The 24,318-nt window shown below is 40.5% G+C and overlaps 1 long non-coding RNA gene and 1 pseudogene across 1 annotated transcript in view; both read left to right on the forward strand.

Moving 5' to 3' along the window:
* The window catches only part of LOC138145218 (uncharacterized), a 1,102,603-nt gene that overhangs the window by 771,634 nt on the left and 306,651 nt on the right, over nucleotides 1-24,318 (forward strand). The window lies entirely within an intron of this gene.
* LOC138145269 (insulin gene enhancer protein ISL-2 pseudogene) lies at nucleotides 21,171-22,311 on the forward strand (annotated as a pseudogene).

Raw genomic sequence — 24,318 nt, forward strand, 5'->3', positions numbered from 1 at the left:
GATGTAAAAGAATTATAAGATAGTGACCCTATCCTCCTAGAAATTACAGGGGAATTGAGGAGATAAGGCAAAAACACGAAAATTATATTTCTTAAAATATTCTATAAATTTTTTTACTCAGACTAACTTCCCCTATTTCAACTGGTTTGAACAGAGTTGGCTTTTTGATGCTGTTTTTCCGTCATTTCCAGACCTGTCCAACTCTCCATGGCCCCATTTGGAGTTTTCTTCAAAAAGATACTGGAGTGATTAGCCATTTCCTTCTCCAGCTCATTTTACAGATGAGGAAACCAAGACAAACAGGGTTAAGTGACTTGCAGAGGTCAAATTTGAACTCAAGAAGATGAGTCCTCCTGACTGCAGGCTTAGCACTCTATCCCCTGCATCACCTATCTGCCCTCCGTTGGTTTGAACAGAGTTGTCTTTACATGGACCAAAACAGTAGTCCATGTAAATCTGAGCAGAATAAACAAGGTTATGGGGGCAGCTAGGTGGCACAGTGAATAGAGCCCTGGCCCTGGAGTCAGGAGAACCTGAGTTCAAATCCATATTCAGACACTTAACACATAGTAGCTGTGTGACCTTGGGCAAGTCACTTAACCCCAATTGCCCTGCCTTCCCCCCTCCAAAAAGGAAAAAAAAAAAAAGCTATGAGCACCTTCAAAAATAGCACTCCTGCTCAAGTGCCTGAAATTCTACTGTTAGTCATCCCTTTTAGTTCTTCCTCTTCCTGTTTAATCAAATTTCTTGGAAAGAAATCACACTGAACAAAATCTCAACATTAAGGTGTTGTTAACATATTAGGTTCATTTTGGCTGAGAACCTTTGGTCCTGAGAACAGGGAACCTAATGTAAGAGCTCCTAGAAAAGTATAGAAAATATCTTATTTATCTTTATACTTTTCCCCATCTTTGCATTGTACATAATAGGTATTTAGGGGGGAGGGTAATTGGGGTTAAGTGACTTGCCCAAGGTCACATGGCTAGTAAGTGTTAAGTGAAGCGTCTGAGGTCGAATTTGAACTCAGGTCCTCCTGACTCCAGGGACAGTGCTCTATTCACTGCACCACCTAGCTGCCCCTGCATAATAGGCATTTAATAAATCTTTGTTGAATAATGAATGAAAGAAATTGAAAAAAAGAGAAATTATACAAAAGGGGAGGTAAGAAACAGAAAGAAAAAAAAAACTTCCAATTGTATCAAGGGCCTGCCCTAAGTATGAATTCATGAGATTTTGCTAAATTTTCCCTGGTCTTCAGTCTGATTTCTCTGAGGCCACTAACTGAATATAAACCTAGTCTCCTAGGCCCAAGTTCACAATCACTCTGTCTTTGGAGAATTCAGAAATTTTCTAAACAGGAAGGCAAAAACGTAAAGTCACTGGATGTGTCAGAGGTATCTATGGCTAGTGGCCCTTGGAGACTGGAGGTCACTGATCCCTCCCTCCTTTCCCTGGCTCTGGATATTGTTTACAAAAGGCAATTGCCTCCAGAAACTGACAGACAAGACCCAGGCTTGCCAAGCTCTGTTATCTCAGATAAGGCAGAAGAAGCTAAACTGTGCTTGACTATTTCTCTCCTCCCCTTTCATCTGGACTTTAAACAACAACCTTTCAGCTTTTCCTTCCCATTTTCAAGTAGACTGTTCTCAGTGGCAAAGAGTTCCCATTCCTTACCACCAGCCTGAACATCATAGCTCTGAGATCACAAACTGCATTTATACCCCAAAGGTACTCAAGCAGTTACTCTTTAACATCATCAGCTACTAAAAATAATGCCATCTAAGCTTTCAAACAGTGCATTAAAAATTAGAATTTAAATAGCAATCTACTGGGGGTGTTTTTTTTAATTCCCCTTACTCTGAGTTAATTAGCTTAAGAGCAGATAAAAGCCAAGTTATCTAGCTAAAGAAACCAGGCTTTTCATTCTTCACACACTCCTAAATCCTTATTCTGTTTTAGAATTCAAGTCCCTTCCCTGAGATGGGGACCTGGCCCTAGCTGACAGTCCATCAAATGTTCTCAACCACTTTTTCCCAGCTATATGAATGATTGCCCCAGAAGACAGTGTCACCACTTAAAGAACAGGAAATGTTTGATGGTGACAGCAGGTAAAGATCTTAGCACCCCAAAGGACATACAAGAAGGACTATTAGCAAAGAAAACAGTGGTTCATTGCACCTGATACCCTCAAGGACTCTTAAGGTCTTCTGTGTGTGCTGTGGACCCTTTCAGAATAAGATTTTTTTGGTGCACAAAATAAAATGCATAAGATTATAATGGAAACCAATTATTTTGAAATAAATATGGATTTTTTCCATCTAACTTCACAGACCACCTTAAATCTAGAGGACAAGAACCCATGATGCCCTAAATACTCAAAATTACCCCAAAATGTAAAAGTACTGGGAATTTATAGATTAAATATATATACCTCTGCTATGGTATAATGGAAAGCAAACCCAATTTGTCATCAAGAGAATTGACTAGTCAAGTATGAGCATGCTTTGATGGTCAGTTTCCTCATCTATAAAATGGGCATAGGAGTATATGTTCTACTTGCCTTACATAGCTGTTATAGAAAATATTTTTATAAACTTTAAAGTTTATGTAAATATGAATTATTATACATGTGCATTTTAATACATGAAATTCACAACTGTGTGCACACATAGATATTGATTGAATTAGTGCTTCTGCATTACTCTACTCTTTATGGTAGACTAGTGTCAGGAGAGTACCTCCAATTCTGAAACACTCTAGATTTAAGTAAAATCCCTTTGAATCAGAAACTTCCTTCAGTAAAAGGTAAAGATTGGGATCTCACATTATTTGCTTATCCCTAGAGTGCTTTTACCTAACAGAGCAGGTATGGCACTTAGACCTTCTTTCCTGAGGCTGATGAACCTTTTAACTGACCTGAGGATCATGATGGGACTGAACTGTTCACTCTAATCCTTTTTTTAGCCCCCATTAAGTCAACTGCCTCAGGGTTTGTCAAGAACCACACAGGAGCTATTTGCCAAAACTCCTAACTCACTGGCTAGGATCCTTAACAACTTCACTGACTGCTCTCAGCCCTCAGACAGAACAGAGTCTGAGACTTGAAGGAGAAAGGCAGAGAGACAATAACAATCCTGAGGGCCTGTTATGGATTAGGCATCATATTCAACATGGTTAAGGAAAGAAGGACCAGGGGCGGCCAGGTGGCTCAGCGAGTAAGAGCACCGGCTCCTGTGTCGGGATGACCTGGGGATCAAATCCAGGCTCAGATACTCAGCACCACACCCAGAAATAATAACTGGCCGTGTAACCTTGAGCAAGTTACTTAACCCCAATTGCTTAAAAAAAAAAAAAAGGAAAGAAGGACCAGAGTAAGATAGAAAATCAGCCTCTTAGGAGCTTATAAGAGGATGCAACAGAAAAGTTGCTAAGAATACTTAGAAAGAAAATACATCAGATAGAATAAGCTAATTATCCTGGGCCATCTCCAGTCATTCTGACTGATATCTGACCCCTGGACCCAGATGGCTCTGAAAGAGAAAGTGAGGCTGGTAACTTCACACAGCCCTGCCTCACTTAAATCCAATTCAATTGCAAGTCATCTCCCTGATGTTATGATCTTTGAGAATTCAGGACAAAACTCCACAACCTAATACTAAATGGTATTAGAAGGGAGAGACTGCCAGATTAGGAGGACTCAGAAATCCTCAAATCACAGAATATTAGAGTTGGAAAGGACCCTCCAGATTAGCTTGACCAATCCCTTCATTTTACAGATAAAGAAACTGAGGCCCAAAGAGGTCTAAGTAGCAAGGTTACACAGTTATTTTGACGGCAGGACTCTAAAAAACTGTGTTGCTCACCTTTTCCCCAAAACCTCCTTCTACTAGCTTAACTATTTCTGTCAGTAATAAAACCATTTTCCTAGTCTCCTACATTTGAAATCTTAGCATTATTTTTTACTTATTCTCCTTCTCTCATAAATAGTCAGTTGCCAGGTGAAGAAATATGGAATATGGGATGAATAAAGAACTGGTGACAGAATCAAGAAGACTTGGGTTCGAGTCCTACCTCTGAAAAATACTAGTTGTACAGCCCTGGAAAAGTCACTTAACATCTCCATGAGCCAGGCAACTCTCTGAAAAAGGAGTTCTTAACTTGGAGTCGAGAGAATCCAGGGGTCTAGAAACTTGGATAGGAAAAATTGTGTCTTTGTTTCAATAAAACTGGTTTCCTTTATAATCTTCTGTATTTTATTTTGTGCATTAAAAAAAAAACATTCTGAGAGGTGGCCTATACCCTTCAACAGGCTATCAAAGGAATCTAAAAAATCCCCCTCTAAAACTATATGAGAGAAGCTACCTAGCTGTATTGTTAGAAGTTCAAAGGTCCATTTTTTTTAAGTCCCAATGAATTCTCGCTTTGCAATCTCACATCCATGCCTTCCCTCCCTATTTCCATTGCCACCAAAGTAGCACAAATTCCCACTGCCCCCCTTCTAGACTACCACTATCTATCACGTCCTCCTGCCTCCATTTTTCCCCCTTCTCTAATCCATCTTTTATATCTCTGCCAGCCACTTTCCTTATCCATATGTAATAAGACAAGTTTGAAGGAATGGGCTATATGTGCTTCCGACAACTTTCTGTATAAAGTTGAAGCACAGAGAGCATTATTTATTGGGGAGAGCTGTTGGAGCTCAATTGCCCACAAGGCCATCTAAGTGCCAAGCTGCTGCATCATAAAGTAAAGATTCTAATTAGTGGTGAGCTTTATTAGAGATAAGGTTGAAAAATCAGACCTACCTACCAACATGTTGGAGTCAGGGGGAGACAGAAAGACAAAACTGGGACTGAAATCAGTCACTTAGTCAGTAGCTTCTATGTGCCAGACACCATACTAAGCAATGAGGATACAAATAATGGAAAAAGATAGTCTTTGCTCTCAAGGAGCTCACAGTCTAATGGGTGAGAGAGCATGCAAACATCTCTGTGCAAGCAAGGTATAGACAAGACGAGTTGGGGATAATAACAGAAGGAAGGCACTAGCATAAAGGTGGATCAGGAAAGGATATCCTTAGAAGGCAGGATTTTTTTTATCTGGGACTGAGGTGTAGGAGATGAGGGACAGAATTACAGGAAATAGGGACAGTCAATGAAGATGCCCACAGTCAGGGGATGGAGTATCTTGTACAAAGACCTGTAAGGAGTCTAGTGTCACTGGATAAAAGAAATGTGGAGGTAAATAAGATATGCAAGCTCCAAAAGGTACATGGGATTCATTATAGAGGTCAGAGTGAGAAGAGGGGCTATGTATAAGACAATTATCATGGAATCTCTAAACCCAAAAAGTCCAAGAAGGTGAAATTTAAAGGTAGCCCTCATGATGTTCTTAAATCTTTTCATCAGTTTAGACATCCCTATATGGGCAGCTAGGTGGCTCATTGGACAGAGCACTGGGCCTGGAGTCAGGAAAACCTGAGTTTAATGTGGCCTCATATATTATTGTGTGACCTTGGGCAAATCAAAACCTGTTTGCCCAGGAGGCAGCTAGTGGAGAGAGTGCTCACCTGAAATCAGGAAGACTCAAGTTCAAATCTGACCTAGACACTTACTAGCTGTGTGACCCTGGGCAAGTCACTTCACCTCTGTTTGTCTTAATCTACTGGAAAAGGAAATGACAAAGGACTCTAGTATCTGTGCCAAGAAAATTACATAGACAGTGTTGGAGTTCTATGGTCACAAAATATTGTACACAACTGAACAGAATATGTTTTAAATTGTTCTCATGCGGCATGGTCTCAAGGACATTTAAGATCTTGATTTTCCTTCTCTAGACATTTACCAACCTATTAATGCCTTTCCTAAAATGTGTTGCCCAGAAATGAGCACAATATTCCAGATATGGTCATCCCAGGGTAGAGCACAGAAGGAATATTACCTATCTCATGTTCAATATAATGGCTTGTATTGCAGTCTAACAGGTAGGTTTTTTCTGTCTGCTCTGTTACATCACAGAGTGGTTTAACCATGTCTCCCCATCTTGTGAAACTGATTTTTTGAACCCACATGTAGAACTTTACATTTATTCCCAGTTATATTTAAGACTTGGCCCAAATTCTTCCGGCTAAGATCATTTTTGTATCCTGACTATTCTCCAACATGCCAGTTATCCCTCCCAGGTTTGTATCATATGAAAACTTTATAGACGTGCCATTTATATTGTTATCCTAATAATGTATTAAAATGATGGCCAACATAAGGCTAAGGACAGATCATTAGTGTGCTCCACTATAGATCTCCCTCCAGGCTGAAATTGGCCCATTCATGATTATGAGCCTAATTGTAGAATATAACGTAGGATGTCCTTGAGGACAGAGTGTTTCATTTTTGTCCTTGTATCCCAGTACCTAGGATAGCACCTTTAATGTAGCAGGCACTTAATATGGAATTTAATTTTATCTGGGACTCAGCATGATACAGTAAAAAGAGCCCTTGTTCTGGAGTCAGATCCTGCTTCTGATGACTATGACCTGTTTGATTTTAGGAGAGTCACTCATACTCCCTGGGCCTCAGTTGGACTAAATGACTTCTGAGGTTCCTTTCAGCTCTAGATCTACGATCCTATTATTTGACAGTTCCCTAGGGTAATGGAATCCTGGTTTCTCAGAGAAAATAATATATCAGACATGAACTCAGGATGTTATCTGAATTGTCTTATTATAAGATTTGTCCTTTGGGTAAACTGAACCACAAATTTAGGAGTATTGAACATGGTTAAAGGACCCAAGACAACCAAGGAAGGAAGACAAAGGTATTCTACTATTGGCCTCTGGTTTCTTTTTTACATATCAGCACATCAGCAAAGCAGAACACACACACACGCATGCATGCATGCCACCATAAGTCAAAACTTACCAGAAGATCCATAAATCATAACTATACCTTGCCTAAAGACTGGAGGCTTATTTGGGTCTGATCATCCTTCTGCTGACAGTTAAATCATCCCAAAAGTCATGGGTTGGAGGGTAGTAGTATAATCTACCAGAAACAATCACCTCTCCTCTTTCTTAAGTATTCCAGCACATATCACACTTGAATGCTAGTGTAAGGGGGGGGGGGTGTTCTGTGTTGTCCATGATTGTGGCCCTTTGAGCTAACATTTACACTAATAACGACAGTATAATATTAGACTAGCCATAAATTTCACACACTCCAGATATTCTGCTAACTTCCCAAGATAAAACCTTTGCTTATATCATGTATCCATCCATCCATCTATCCATCCATTCAATAAAGCCTTTATTAAAGGCTTTTTAACATGCTAAATACCATGATAGGCAATGCCAGGGGTGAGGGGAAGGGGTAATACAAACTTTAGATAAGACATAGTACCTGAGCCATAATGGAAATTACAACCTAGGGAGAGGGTAACATAATTACAGATTACTATAAAACACTACATTACATTATTGGAATAATAAAGAGGTATAAAACAAGTGTCAATGTGAGGTTTTAGGGGGAAGGTCATTACCAATGGGGAGGATCAAGGAGGGAGTCACAGGGTACAATGAATGGAAAGAACATTAACTCTGGAATCAAAATACCTGGTTCCAATACCATCTTGGGCAAGACATTTAACTTCTCTGGGCCTCAGTTTCCTCATCTGTTAAATGAAGGAGGTGAACAAAAGTCCTCTTAGGTCTTTTCTTGTGCTGGATCTATGTTCTCATGATCCTATGATTGTAGATTGGACCTGGAATTTCTTACATCTCTATGCCTTTTGTATTCCTACTCTTCCCTTAAAGCCCAGCAGAAATATCTGCTCTTCCCAACTTTAGGTCACAATAACATTTCCTCTCTCAGATCTCATATATGACTTTATTTGTAACTCTTGATCACATGTTACTTTGAATTTTAGTTATTTGTTGTGACATTTAAAAGGTTCAAGAGACATAATTTGTGGGTAATTTAATCATTTCATTAATAATGCCAGCATGTTTCTTAATAAAAAGATGGTCATTTGGCCATATCTCTCTTAGAACAAAGACAATCATGGTGGCAGGTTCATGGCTTATATGTCCATTGGAAGGTGACAATCAGCTCTGATTAGTTAAAAATTAATGAGAGAATGAATATTACAATGAGAGACTAGGCTATGTTACAATGAGGCTTAAAAAGTTGATCCAATCTCATTATTAGTAATGTCCTTCAAGAGACTGAACTTTCGAAATCAGGGCTTTAGAAAAAGGGGAGAACTCTGGATCTCCCCAAATCACAGGTAATTAATAATAATTTCTCTCATTGTGTATGTCATCTACCAGTGACAGAATAAAAACCCCAGGAAGGCAAGGACTGCTTCTGATCTCAGCTTTGTTTCCCTTAGGATCTAGACCAGTGCTTTGCACAGAGGGGCTTAAGATATTGTTATTAAATTGGATCGAGAATCGAGAGTTGTAAAGGACCTAGTTGATGATTAAGTCCAGTGGTGTCAAATTCAAATTGAAACCAGTCTGGCTGCTTATTAACTTAGAAAGCCGCAAATCTATGGGGCATTTTTATTTATTTTATTAGACATTTCCTGATTGCATTTTAATCTGGTTCTGACCCCACTTTTTTTTTTGCAGGCCTAATCTTTTTTGTGGACATCTCTGATCTAGCCCACTTCTGACCTAATCCACCTCTGTCATTTTACCAATAAGAAAGCTGAGACTCAGAGTGGTTAATGATACTGTCACTACTTCTTTTCTCTTTATGTGACCTTAAGGAAGTCACTTCAGCTTTATGGGACTCAGTTTTCTCACCTGAAATAAGGTCTTTAGCGGTTCTGAATCTATGATCCCAGGTAATGTACCTGAGATCTCACAGGTAGTAAGTGGCAAAGCAAGGAGTCCAATCCAGGTCCTCTACCTCTATTTCTATAGCTCTTTTTTACTATCTCCCAATTAACTGGAACCTGGATCCTCCGACTTCCAGCATAACACTCTTTTTTTTTTTTTAAAGCAATCGGGGTTAAGTAACTTGCTCGAGGTTACACGGCCAGTTATTTCTGGGTGTGGTGCTAAGTATCAGAGCCCGGATTTGATCCCCAAGTCATCCCGACACTGGAGCCAGTGCTCTTACTCGCTGTGCTACCTGGCCGCCCCTAGCATAACACTCTTTAATGATTCACTCACTCCCTTTAAATGGGGTTCAAGAGGGGCTTATGTCCCTATTTCTTCCCTGTAGGAAAATATTCTATGGTGAGGTCCCAGAAAAGCTCCTAAAGTGCTCACATGACTCAGGAATGGATGGAATATGAAAGCTAAAAGTGGCTCAGTTTCATGTGAACTGCCTTCAGTACATTTCCTGCTTCAAGAATAGAGTTTTATAAATATAGATTCCTAGGAATGGCTATTTTCTTGTAACCCTAAAGGTAAAAATAAGTTTTTGCCAGCACCAGTAGGCACCATGACTTCTGGACAGTTTCTGAAATATTCAACCATGTAATGTCTTTGAAACATACACGATAGAAAAATTAAAACATACTTGATAAACCCCATTTATCAAATTTGGGAACTATTCCATGGCTCCCAGAAGCCAAAGGCACCAGCCTCCTCCTAAAGAGGGTCCTAAGACCTTGGGAGAGCCCAGGAGAGCTGTATTATGTGCCATGACAAAGCTTAGGGTAACAGTAACCTTTCTTTCCCAAGCTATTTGTAAATCTGTAGCTCTTCTAGTCAGAGAAATGTGCATTGATAACAACCAAACAAAATCAATCTATCCTTGATTTACCCTACTATGATCTCTTCCCCCAAAAGAATGCCTGTCATTCAAATGTCAGGATACAACTTGTCTAATCGCTGCTTCAAGGGAAAGCATTCTACCTGCCAAAAGACCAAAATATCTTGGTATATCAAGTAGGGGCAGCTTCAAGTCTAATATAAAGAAGTTTAAAATAAACCTCCCCATATTTATAGGACTTAAGGACTGTGGATTTATGTTGCTGCAATAACATTTTAATTAACAGTTCAAATTCTTGTAATGCCATGTGCTCTGCGAAGTAGGACATAAAAACCAGGCCTTGGGTACTTGCTGTTGCTAAGGACAAACTGCAGTCTACTTCAGACTAGCTGAGAAACTCACTTAATCTCTCTCAGCCTCAGTTTCCTCATCTAAGTGAAGATAATACTAACTGTGACACATCAAAGGGTTGTGATGATCAAATGAGATGTATGTAAAAACCTATAGGTTGTATATAAATGTCAGTTGCTGTTATCATGATCATTATAATGATCAATATCATTATAATCTTTCTGGGGGGAAAATAGGGATATTGTTCCTTGCTGGCACCATCATGGACACCCTTGGGAAGAGACTGAAAGCTCCATGGACATTTGGAGATGGAAGGCATTCCCCACCTGAAAGCAATTTCCTCCCTCCTCCACCTCTGAGATGGCAAAATTTTGCCAAGGAATGAATGATTCTAATTATATCATCTAATTATATCATGACAACGGAAATAATTGTGTATTTAATGTACTGGTCCCACGCACATTGTAAATGTCACATCTGGTCCCCATGATTGATTTGGACAGGTTCCCCTGGGAAATTATGACAGGGATCAGCAATCTTTCTCTTTTTCAAATTATTTTTATTTCACTGAATATTTTCCAAAAAATTAACAATCTTTTTTTTAATTTTGAGTTCCAAATTTTCTCCTTCCCTTACTCCTTCAGAAGGAAAAAGATTTGCTATCAATTATACATGTGAAGTGATCAGCAACTTTTCAAAAGAAGTGTGCCCAGGTTCTGAACCTTTTATGTTGAGAGCAGAAGGATGCAAATTCATGAAAGTGCCAGCTCTTACAAGGGGAGAAGGGCTGGGAGGACAAGCATGAATGCATTGCCTGATCCTTATTTCTCAGAACTAGGGAGAGAATAAAGCATACTGGCTAATGACTCGCAGAGTGAATGATTCTACCAGAAAGCAGAGGGAGTGCATTTAGCAAAGAAAACAACTCTTCAAGTCAATGAAATTATGACCTGGTACCATATTCCTTAGATATGCCATAGATTTCCAATTGATGGTCTATAAGATACCCTTTTGATAAAGTAAAAATACCAAATAGATTCAAATAGTTCCAAAACAAGGAATCACAGAGTGAATTTGTAAGGCAAAATTCTGGAACTGAAGAATGGTCATTTCGGGAATCAGCCATCAGACAAACTGATGATAGCAGCCTCTTTGGGCTTTCAGACTCCTTGTCAAATTCCCTCCATCCACTTTCAGTTTTCAAGGGCATGGTTCAGACAGATAATCCGTGTGGACTAGGTAGGCTTCAACCAGTGCCCACAGCTGACCCAAAAAGTAGAGAAAGGAGACCAAAAAGAGAACCTGAAATTCAGTCGTACTTGGTCAAAGTAAAGAGACAAAGGAGGAGGAATTTGGGTAAAGAACTAGCTAAATACTAATGGTGAAGAAACATGATCAAGAAAAATAGGTGTTAATATATCATAAGGTGCTGGGTAGGGTGCGGCAGGGGAAGGGAGAATCATACCTCTATAGGAAGCTTCCAATGAGGAACTCCTGCAAATGCAGATCAGCCTCTGTTCAGCAACTCAAAGGCTCAGAGAAACCTAGGGAACAAAAATATTAAGTGAGCTGTCCAAGGTCACATAGCCAGTATATGTCAGGGGGCAAGCCTTCAATCTAGGTCTCAGAACTTCCAAGGCCAGTTCTCCATCCACTACATCAGGCTGCCCCTCAGCAATGTGTCATAGTTTTGTTTTGGGAGAGTTTCTAAAAGGAATTAAGTGAAACATCACAGTAGAATCATAGATTTAGGGCTGGAAGGGAGTCCAAGGTCATCTAGTCTAACCCCCCATTTTCTAAATGAGGAAAGTGAAACCAGGGAGATAAGTGATTTTCCCAGGTCACACAGATAGTAAATAGATGAAATAGGATCTAAACCCAACTCCTCTGATTCCAGATGCAATGCTTTTTACTGAGCCATAATGCTCTAGTCTTCACCAAAAGACAGGCTGCCCATAAAATGTGACTAATTTTAAATGGACTCGTGTTTCTTACCTGATACTTTTAATGGTCAGAATGTTCCAGGAATGTGTATAACAGTATGGTATAGTGGGAAGAAAACTGGACTGACAGAAGATCTGCATCTGAGTGAGTCTCTAACTATATGACCATAAGCAAAGAACCTAGCCTTACTGATATTTCAGTTTTCCAATCTATAAAATGGGACTTATAATGCTTGTACTGATTACCTCACAAGATTTTCATGATTAAAGCAATTTGTAAACTTTTAGATGCTATATAAAGTGAAGTATTACTTCTATGACTAATAATGATATAGATGCAACAATAATAATATATGAATTATTCATGCTAATGGTTATTAATCGTAAATTATTTGGAGACTGTGGCATTACACACAGCCAAATACCACCAGTGAAAGAGCTTTAATGTTAAAAAGATAAAATTTTTGTTCCAAGGAGAAGCTTGGAGCTATACATCTTAACCTATCTGCTACATTTGACACTGTTGACCACCTTCTCCCCCAGACACTCTCTTCTCTTTGGGTTTTCATGACACTTATCTCTCCTAATTTTCCTCCTATCCATCTGATAGGTCCATCAGACATACAGCATGCCCTCTAACTGTAGGTGCACTCCCAGGTTCTATCCACAGCTCTCATCTCTTCTCTGTCTATACACTCACTTGTTGACCTCAATAGCTCCTATAAATCTACTCATCCTTTCAAAATAAATGATCCCCAGAACGACATAGCCAGCCCCAGTCTTTACCCGGAACTTCAGTCCCACATTACCAACACCCTATTGGACATTTCTAATGTCCCGAAGACGACTCAAATTCAATATGTCCAACACAAAATCCATTTGTCTTTCCATTCAGACCCTCTACTCCTCTAAAAGTCCCTATTTCTACAAAGACACCCCCTTCCTACCACTTGCCCAGGTTCATGACCTCAACATTACCCCTAGACTCCTCACTCTCCCTCACCCCACATACCTAGTCAATTCTAAAATTCTACCCCCCTATTTCTCATATCCCACTGCTTCTTTTTACTCACACAACCACCACCTTAATTCCATCCTCCTCAACTCCTCAGCCCTCTAATGGGTCTCCTTGTCCCAAGTGTCTCACTACCTGTAGCAGTAAGCACCCCAAGCGTCCTCAGGGTTTGCAGCTACCACAGGTTCTTGGATCTGCTTTGTTAAAGGAAAGCAACTTAAAATGGGTTAACAAGCTTACTTTAATCAGTCAGACATATATCGTTTACCTTGTTCAGGAGAAAAGGTCAGCACCCTGAACCTCAAAGTATACAGGCATAATTATCAAGACAGAAACATCAAGTAGACAGATTTCCAAACTGTCCAACCATTACATCCATACCCAGTCAACATCTGGGTTTCCACATTCTGGGTTTTTCAAAGCCGGGGGACTCTCAACAACGGCTTCCCAGAATTCAGATCAAATCACAGAACACTTCTCAAAGTGAGTCCCAAAACAAAGCCTCACATCAGGGCTTATATAGCCTTCTCCTGGCTCAGAGAATGTAACAACCTTATTGACCCACTGGCCAATCAAAAAGTATCTACTGAAAAACAAGCCTCCCTCCCCAGGCTTCTGGTGCACTTTAGCCTAGGGGCAGGGAAGATCTTTAAAATTTACATTCGCATTACACTACCCCAGTCTGACCTAAACACAACCACCAAATTCATTTGCCTAAGCACAGATGTGATCAGACAATAATCAATAAACTTAACCGATAAACTCCAGTGGCTCCCTGTTGACTCTAGGATAAAATATAAACTCCTCTGTTATTAAACCTCTTCACAACCTGAGCTCAAGTTGTCTTTTCAACCTTGCTGAATGTTATTCCTCCTCCTTTACTCAGAGATCCAACCCAACTGACTTTCTCTCCGCTTCTCACACACAGCCATCAGTCCATCTTCCATCTCCCTGTCTTTGCACTGGATATCCCTCATGCTTGAAATGCACTTCCCCCTTCCCTCTGCCTCATAGAATCTCTCTCTGCCTTCAAGATGCCCTCAAAAACCACTTTCTGTGAGGTCTCCTCTGTTTCCTCCAATGACTACTGCCCATTATCCCTACTTTATATTCAACCATTTGAATCGATTCTCTACGTATACAGTTAAATATGTAATTGTTGTTTCCCCTGCTAAAATGTGTAATCCTTATGAGTACAGACAATTTCATTCTTTGTATTAGTAATCAGCCTTGTAAGGCACTGAAGAAAAGCGCAATGATATTTTCCAAAGCTTATCCAAGTTTACCTTCCTCCTCCTACTCTGGGCCCAACCCATTGTTCATATTCAGTTTTCATCCCAGGCAATATGTATCTAACTGAAAATCATAATTGAGATGTTAGGCATTTTTCTATCCCCCTGGTTTTTCCTGTTGGATAGTTCAATCAAACTTTAAGTGATTATTGAGCTCATCTTTAGGTGGCTCAGGAATGTTCCAGTTTGATATAATTAGCACAATGTCATCTACTAACAAAAGCATCTAGAAGAGCTTTCCTTCTATAACAGGGATTCTTAAGTTGTTTTGTCTCATGGCGCCCTTTGCCAATCTGGACCCCTTCTCAGAATAAGGCTTTTCAATGCTAACATAAAATGCATAGGGTTATAAAGGTAACATATAATATTGAAATAGTTATCAAAATTATCAATTTTTTTTAAAGCAATCGGGGTTAAGTAACTTGCTCAAGGTTACACGGCCAGGTGTTTCTGGGTGGGTGCTAAGTATCTGAGCCCGGATTTGATCCCCAGGTCATCCCAACACTGGAGCCAGTGCTCTTACTGGCTGTGCTACCTGGCCGCCCCAAAATTATCAAATTTTTAAAAAGAAAAAGCTTACAGATACCAAGTTAAAAATCCCCATAGGAAATCCCTTTTTCATTCAATTTCTGTGCTACACAAACAACAAGAGAATTAAAGTTGTGTTAAAATTGTATCTTCTTGTCATTTTCCTACCACCACTACCCCATCGGTTAATATAGTAAGTAGAAATATAAGTAGCCAGTATAAGTTAACAATAAATAGCAAATAGGAGTTAAGAGTGTAAGAGGGTGTCAAACTTGCCCCAAACTGTGTCCTAAATTAATTAACATATCTAGATATGATATGTTAAATTAGGAAAAATAAACTAGGCCCCAAAAATGGCCCCTTGGTCTGTAAACTACAGATAAACTGTAGATAGGCACAGTAAAACAAAGAAATATTATGGTAATTAAAGAACCCTAATTTGGCACTGGGTCAGGTAGGTGGCACAGTGGATAAAGCACAGGTCCCAGAGTCAGGAAGACGCAAGTTCAAATCTGGCCACAGGCATTTAACTGTGTGACCCTGTTTGCCTCAGTTTCTTCATATGTCAAATGAACTGGAGAAGGAAAAGTCAAAGAATTCCAGTATCTTTGCCAAGAAAACCCCAAAAGGGGTCACAAAGAGTTGGGCATGACTGAAAAGCGACCACACAATAACAACAAAAATCTCACACCAATAACCTTGGTATGATATTGATTTATTAATGAATGAACTCCAAGTTGGTACAGATAAGAGTTAGCCCATTCCTCACCCCCACCAGAACCCCATAAGAATAGGACCCCAAAACCTGTCTGCCTCCTTTTCTCACCGAATTCTCTGAACCACCTACCTCCGTACTCTGTGGGCCTTATTAGAGAGTGATTGATACATTACTCCCTACCTACTGCCAACACAATCTTTCCTGGCTAGTATCTAAAGAACCATGAGCTTTTGTCCTGACCCAACCAGGGAACCTTTATAGGCCCCCTTTCTAGTCATAAACCACAGCACCCAGACTGAGACTAAATTTGTTCACAGCCACACCCTTCAGCAGGTAAACAGGGTAAATGTACCAGGCTTGACCTCCAGATTACACATTGATGAGAGAGACTTGAGGCAGGTAGTCCCACCAGCAGACTATTATAATAGTCCAGGCATGAGAGGATAATGACCTCCACCAGAGCACTGGTAGTGTCAGAGAAGAGGAGTCATAGTAAAGAGATGTTGCAAGGAGAAATTGCCGGGCCTTGGGAACAAACTGAATATGAGGAGTGAGAGACAGTAAGGAGTCAAGAATAGGGTTAAGGATGTGTTTGCTTAAAAATTGTATATGGGATGTAATAAAGAATCTGGATGGAGTAGCTAGGTAGCACAGTGAATAGAGCACCAGCCCTGGAGTCAGGAGGACCTGAGTTCAAATCCATCCTCAGACACTTAACACAAAAACTAGTCACTTAACCCCAACTGCCCTGCCTTCTCCCCTCCAAAAAGAAAAAAAAAATCTGGAAAACTTAGTAAACCTGCTGACCTCTATGGACAACTGCTGTATAGTATATCCATATTTTATGAAGACATTTGCCAAAGTATCTTATGATTAAGAACATGGACTGGATGATATTCTTACCCCTGGGACAATATGGCCACCAAGTAGAAATTCACTCCCCAGAGATATCTGGAATATATAGTCTTGGCAGACAAGATGATGGTAAATGGGAAACCCTTCTGCAAGAGGCAAATGAAAGTTGGAATATGAAGATGGATGACTTACATCCCAATACTCTTATTTAAATACAAAGAGTAGTAACTTCAACCATCTACATGATAGTTCATGAAATAGAAAAGAATACTAGCAGGATAATTACTTATCCTAGGACCATTGGGTCTGAGTTCCATCAAAAATCTGTGAGAAGTGTGATATAATAATGATGATAAAATAAGAATAATAAAGTGTCATAATGCCGATCAAAAATGTTAGATAATAAATAATACAAATGTTTATAATACTCATTGTTTCCCTACAACAACAAATGAGATAGGTCATACACATATCATATTCCCCATTTTATAGATGAGGAAACTGAATCTCAGAGAGGTTGAGTGACTTACCCAGGATCACATAGAGAGGTGAGTGTTTCTATCAGGATTTAAACCAAGGTCTTTCCTGTCTCTCAGTTAAAAGTTATTTTCTACTCTATCATTCTATATCACTCCCAATTCATAAAAATTTAAATTAAATTGATGGCTGCTACTGTTAAAAAATCAGAATATTTTTGAAACACATTAGCTGTGATTTCCTGCTGTTTGATATGTGACACTCTATCATCCAATATTGCCCTGGTTTTGAATGCCAGGGTAGCCCAAATCCCAATCCAACATTAACTCATACCATCCATAACCCTTTAAGCAGCATGCCTGTTTCAAACATTAGGAACTCATAGAAGCTCTATTAGAGAGAACTAATCAATACACACTTCATTTCTCCTTGAGGTACAGCTGCAAATGCTCACCAGACATGAGTTATGTGTAACTGGTCATTTTCTATCAGATCAGGGAGCTCTAAATTTCACCTCTCCCAATATATATATATATTTCAGCCCCCAAATGGAAAATCATTTCACAAAACAGAAGAGAGGTTCATTCTTTAAATATGAGATTAATATATGATTCATGGTTTGGACAAAACCATGAAACTCCTTCAATTAATCTGCTGGAGTCACCTCAGCAATTTCAGAATGATTGGAAGACTTGATGCTGTATTTCTGAAAGAGTTCCTCCCTGCCCCCAATTTCCTAAGACTCATTTAGCAATTCTACCAAAAACTTTTACTCCATCTTTTTTCCTAAGTGATTTTTATCACTGATGACATATGAACAAAATGGAAAGTGAATTACCCTCTCATTCTTCCAAAATACATTTTTCCCTTTACAGATTCTATGATCAGATGGACAATATTTCTGCTAAAATGTCATAGGCTGCCCTACCAAATCAACACTGTATCTTATGGTAAGAGAGAGGGACACTAACATGACACTTCTTAGGACCAGTTATTTTAGAAGAGCCTGGGGCCTTTTCACATAACAGTCTGGTCTCTTCTGTGACCTGAGGAGACTGAGCCACATCCCACCTATGTGGTTCTAGATCCCATGGATAGACATGCATAGGCACCTACCTGTAAGGTTCCTGTTTTCCTCAAAAAATCTACAAGATAAGCAAACAAACACCCTGGGTTCTGGATGCTAGAGGAAGAAATCTGAAGGCTTATAACTTCCACACAGGTACAGAAAAAGGATGAGACCCCAAGACTAGTATATAAATATAGAAGCTCCCCAGATTCCAAAACCATGAACTAAATTCCACAGCCATCAACTTACCAATGTGAGATACTGCAATGGCCCTGACTTCCCAAGAACTAAGTGGGTCAGCAGCAAAATGATCACCAGCATCAGCCCTGGCATTTACTGTAACTCGAATAACCCTGCTCCTAATGGATAACACTAAAGGATAATTGAAAGCAGTTGTTTCTAGTGGCCAAATAGCCAGCTGCTATTGCACCTGTATCCTGTTATGCCCCTCTCAGAGCAGGAAAATGGTTGTTGCCCTTAGCCATACCTTTCCTATCAGACTGTTTCAATCAATAGTCTTCCATGAAGACTTCCACTGAAAACAAGGTTCCATTATGTATTTATTCTGTATACATCTTGTTATGTGACCCTGGACAAGTTACTTAACCCTGTTTGCCTCAGTTTCCTCATCTGTAAAATAAGCTGGAAAAGGAAACAGCAAACCACTCCAGTATCTTTGTCAAGAAAATCCCAAAAGGGATGACAAAGAGTCAGACACGACAGGAAACACTAAATAAAAACAAACTAAATCAAACTAAACAAAAAGCCAACTACAAATAGCATAGTGCCTGGAACATAGTAACTTTTTAAATAAATGTTTTATCTCTATCTCCATTTATCTATACCAATCTTTCTACCACCTATCTACCTACTTATGTTTTGTTGTTATCTAGACTACTTTTATATGTAATTGCTCTTACCTCTGATAAAACATAAATTCCTAGAGAGCAGGGAATTTTGTTTTCATTTTGTATGCCTAGTTCCTGGCACTTAATAAATATTTCTTGATTGATTAGATGATTAATTTCCAATGTAAGATTATCCTACCTCTATATATGTTCTCCCTCCCAACTGCATTAAATCCAAGTTCCCAAGTCTTTTGTCCATCTGAACTTCCTTCTCTTAATGACTGACATGCTAGAGAGAGAGAGAGAGACTCCAAAGCCATCAATCTACCAATGTGAAATAATACTGTCTATATATATATGAATATATAGATACATGTGTATGTATAGATTACGAATATGTATATGTATATATATGTGTTTATACAAACTTTTAATTCACTGCCTTCACCAGAATAAAGGTACTCAGGGCCAACCTTGTACATTTACAAGAGTAAATGTTCTTCTACATGTAAGAATGTTTGGATAATAAATAAAATAATTTTTATTATAAATAAAATTTAAAAAATAAATAATAAATAAACAAAATAAATAATTTTATTTGGAAATAAATAAAAAAATAAAATAAAGGGTTTGGAACCTTTGCTTGTCCATGTCCCTCATTCTATGTTATATGGATGTATCTATTATTACCACATTAATGGGGAAAAAACAACTTTTGATTAAGTCCTATGACTGGGATTTCACCCCAACATGTACTGGTTGGCTCACATGCTTGGAAAAATAACACTTGTGGAAGGATCTATCTCTTATGCTGGCGTATAAAAGTTGGTACCATGAAAAGAACTCTATGGGGCAGCAAGGTGGCCAGCCTCAGACACTTAAAACTTACTAGCTGTGTGACCTTGGGCAAGTCACTTAACCCCAACTGCCCTCCAAAAAAGCAAAAAAAAAAAGAACTCTAGATTTGGAGTTAGATTCAAATCATAGCTTTGCTATTTACTACATCCATGACTTTGGTAAGTCACTTATATTCTCTGAAGCTCAAACCTCAATCTGTAAAATTGGGGAAGAAGAAGAATATATCCTCTAAGGTTTTTTTCATCTTTAAATAATCTAAGGTCCTATAACCTACTCAGGCCCCCTTATGGTTTAGTCCTAACTTTTCACCTGTACCTTTCTTCTGGAACATGGGGACAAGTATTTGCCTTCCAACCTCATCAGGAACCATTAATGACTTCCTTGGAGCAGTGGTACGTGAGAGCTGTATGTTTCTCACCGATTTTCTAATCAACTTTCTCACCAATTCAGCCTGAGAAGAAAATTCAAGAATCACCTCCCCCAGTCAAAAATAGTCAGAATATATCAGTAGACAGAGCAATGATGGAAAAAACTGTAGAATCCCATAAAAGTTATGGGATCATCCATATCTCAAGAGCGTTATTCAAGAACAATGTTCCTAATTCAGCATTCTAGGTGGAGCAAAGGGGATTTTCTTTTTTATTTCATAAGACAGTATGATCCCAGAAATTAGTTTTCCAAATGGGAAGAAAGGAAGAATTCTCTTAAATAGCCTTGAACATCATGTCTGTGGACTATGGGACGAAATAAAGGCTATCCTAGACCTGATATGCTTGAATGAATTTATGGAAGCACCCTACTACCCACATTTGTAGAAACCTAGAGAGAAGGTACCTTTGGAGTTGTTCCCAATGTTAACTTTAGGTGGGAACAATAACAGGACCAAAAAAATCCAAATATGATGGATTAGTTCCCAAGTTTTGACTTGGCCTATGTGAACTCAGATCATGAGAGACCCTGCACCATGGCTTGCATATATATATGTATTATGTATGTATGTATATATTTAATGTGATTGGAGACAAGAAAGCTCTTTTCCAAAATGATGCCACACACTCTAGCCAAGAATGCCACTATTTGAAATCTATTCTTTTGGTTTGATTTGGTCAAATAAGCATTTTTAAGGATCCACCATGTGTCAGACCCTGAAGATACAATGACAATAAGACACCCTTAAAGAGTTTATATTCTATTGATAGAAGAGATATAAGTAGACATAAAACGTATACTTTTTCTTGTTGTTCAGTCATGTTCTACTCTAGGTGACCTTGTGGACTATTATAGCATACCAATGCTATCCATGGGGTGTTCTTGGCAAAGATCCTGGAGTGGTTTGCCATGCCTTTCTCCAGTGGATTAAGGCAAACAGAATTTAAGTGACTTGCCCAGGGTTACGTGTAAATGTCTGAGACCAGATTTGAACTCAGATCTGCTACGCTCCACAACCGGTATTCAATCCACTGAACCACCTACTGCCTAAAATATATACCAAGTATGTATAATTTGGTGAGGGACAGGGAAAACCTAAAAAGTGAAGATAATTGGAGCAAAGAGCCGAGACTGGACGAACCCCGATCATCCTTCCATCTGCATCATAACACTTTGTGCTTGGTGGATATTATTTTTAATTATCCTTTTCTGGGTGCTATGGGGGATCATGCGAAGAAAAAGCCCAGGATTGCCATGTGTGTCGGCTCTGGGAGTCAGATTCACGACCAGGACATTCTCAAGGTCTCTCCGGACCTCGGGTGGCATGCAGCCTGCCTCAAATGCACTGAATGCAGCCAGTACTTGGACGAAACCTGCACGTGTTTTGTCAGAAATGGCAAGATGTAGTGTAAAAGGGACATCAAGTGTGCCAAATGCAAGGTGGGTTTCAGCAGCAGGGACCTGGAGATGAGAGCCCGGGAGAAGGTGTACCACATTGAGTGCTGCCGCTGTTCGGTCTGCAGTGGCCAGCTGCTGCCGGGGGATGAGTCCTCCCTAAGGGATCACGAGCTTCTGTGCGGGCAGATCACAGCCTCCTGCTGTACAGGGCCTCTGCGGAGGGGCCTCGGAGCCCGGGACACCTACCAAGGGCAGGGGCCTACATCTGTCAGAAGCAGGCTCTGGCCGGCAGCCTTCGCAAAGACCCCACGTGCACAAGCAGTGGGAGAAGAGCCGGGTGCGCAGGGTTCTCAGTGAGCAGCAGCTGCACACGCTGCGGGCCTGCTACGCGGCCAACCCGCGGCCCAAAGCTCGGAGGTGGAGATGACGGGCCTCAGCCCACGAGTCATCTGCGTCTGGTTCCAGAACAAGCGCTGCAAAGACAAGAAGAAATCCGTCCTCGTGAAGCAGCCGCAGCAGCAATAAGCACAGCGACTAGACGAGGCTGCAGGGTCTGACCTGGCCGCCTCTGGTGGCTGGCAGCCCCATCAGCCATGAGAGTGCAGTGTGGAGCAGTGTAGGAAGTGCAGACGAAGCAGCCACCCTGGAAAGCACTCAGTGAGTTTGCCCTACAGTGACCTAGACCAGCCGGGTGTCATTCTCTGAGTCAGGCTCCCTGGGGAATTCTTCGGGCAGCCACGCGACCTCCTTATCCTCCCAGCTCCCAGACACTCCGAACAGCATGATGCCCAGCCCGGTGGAGACATGAGGAGCCTGAGGCCTGTGGGCCCCTCTTCCCAAGGTTCTCGCATATTCCCTGCATGAGACTTACCCATGCGCTGGCCATCCAGCTCTCTGAAAACCCTCTCTCCTTTTTAATTTTTTTTTAAGCAGTTGGAGTTAAGCAACTTGCTCAAGGTTACAAAGCCAGTTATTTTGTATGGGTGTGTAATATAATGCCAAGGAAAGGCAACTTCCCAAGGTTCAGAATACCAGCATAGGGGCTCTCCATTTTATTCAGTGACCAACCAAGAACAGAGAAGATCAAAACATGACATCATTCCAAATACAGCATTTACTAAATGTGATTAAATAATCTCCAAGGACTACCCCACCCCAGGACCTTCCAATCATTCAATCAATTACAAAGTCTCTGTTCTAAATACTTCTCCACCCCTAGGCAATACCTTAATTAAGTCCACCACAAAGCCCCTCTTCTCAAATGGAGATTAGTTTCCAAACATAAGGTCAAAAGTTCCCCACCCCTGGATCACAATTGAATCTACCCCAGAGTTACATCAAGTTTAAACACAGCACTTAATACTCAAATGGAGGTCTTTTCTTCATCTTGACAGGAGGCAAGTTCTCAGCAATCTTAGTTCCTGGGAAGACAAGGCTCAGCAAGGCCATAAGATACATTGCCAGTCCCTTCATGAAGTCATCCTCTGTCTGTAGAACAGTCCTAGAACCCCTGAACACATTAGCAAAGCCCTCTCCCAGGATTTCTGTAAACATACAACAAGAAAATCCTTCTTCAGGGTTTCTGAACCAACAGAAAGGCTCCCAGACCCCTGCAACAACAGCACTGTCCTTCACCAGTGGACAGTATTCACTCTGTCTGCAGGACAGTCTCCAGACCCCTGCAACAACAGCACTGTCCTTCACCAGTGGACAGTATTCACTCTCTGTCTGCAGGACAGTCTCAGGGCTTCTTAGTGAACAGCCAGGTTCCAGGACTTCTTCAACAAAAGGACTGTCTTTCACCAGTGGACAAATCTGGCAAAATAACATCAAAACAGACAGACAAAGTACCAGCAAAACAGCCATGTCTCCTCAGTCCTTGGCAGCTCAGGGGGCAGGTCTCAAAAGTCCAGGGCAATTCAAAGCGGTCACCAGCAATTCTCTTAGTCTCTCTCTCTCCACAAGGTGCTGCTTCCAAAAAGATCTTCCCCCTCTCTCTTATCTCTCCAAATCTACATCACCAGCTCCTCCCAGTTCAGGACTTTCTTTTCACATCAACAAGTCCATCCCACAGGTGGGATTAACAAGCTCTGGGTTTTAACACAATCAATTTGAAAACCAAGCCAATACAGGGGAATCTTTAATTGCCATTACTATCACAGGGTGTTAATTATCTGAGGCCGGAACCAATCCCGGGTCTCCGGACTCCTGGGCCAGTGCTCTTACTCATTGCACCACCTTGCTGCCCCTCTTTTTAATTATTATTGTTATTTAGAGAGAGAGACATAGAGAGACAGACAGACAGACAGACAGAAGAAAGAGAGAGAGAAGAAAGATACTGTCTTGGCTGCCAAAAGCACCAGGATGTAACCTTCCTTCTTCAGACTGGAGAACCCCTTCTCTGCTGGGTTTATTTTTGCAAAACCAAAATTGAGCATTTACTAGGATTAGGCCTCACCCCTCCCCTTTCCTCCTCCCCCAATATACCATGTAATCCTGCTTTCTGACTCCCCTCATCCCAACCCACCTGTTGGCTTATAAAAAAAAAAAAAGAAAACCCAATTCCCACCTGGAAGCTGGATGGCCTGACCTCTCCTTTTCTCCCCTTGGCCCGCTCTGGCTGGGATTTGGGGTCAGCTTTGCTCCATCTGGCAGCTCTCTTTTTGGTTTGGCGGTTGTTTTTTCAAATGCTTTTGTTGGTTAGGGATGGGGGGAGGGTAAAGGAAGAAAAGGAAAGGAAAGAATACCCAAAGCTCCAAATCGCATGATTGCTGGACAACCAAAACCCAAATATATAGAGAAAGAGAAGAAAAAG

The sequence above is a fragment of the Petaurus breviceps genome, unplaced genomic scaffold (genome assembly GCF_028583685.1).
Source record: "Petaurus breviceps papuanus isolate PSGF00001 unplaced genomic scaffold, PetGlider_PUasm1.0 90731, whole genome shotgun sequence".
Lineage (NCBI taxonomy): Eukaryota > Metazoa > Chordata > Mammalia > Diprotodontia > Petauridae > Petaurus > Petaurus breviceps.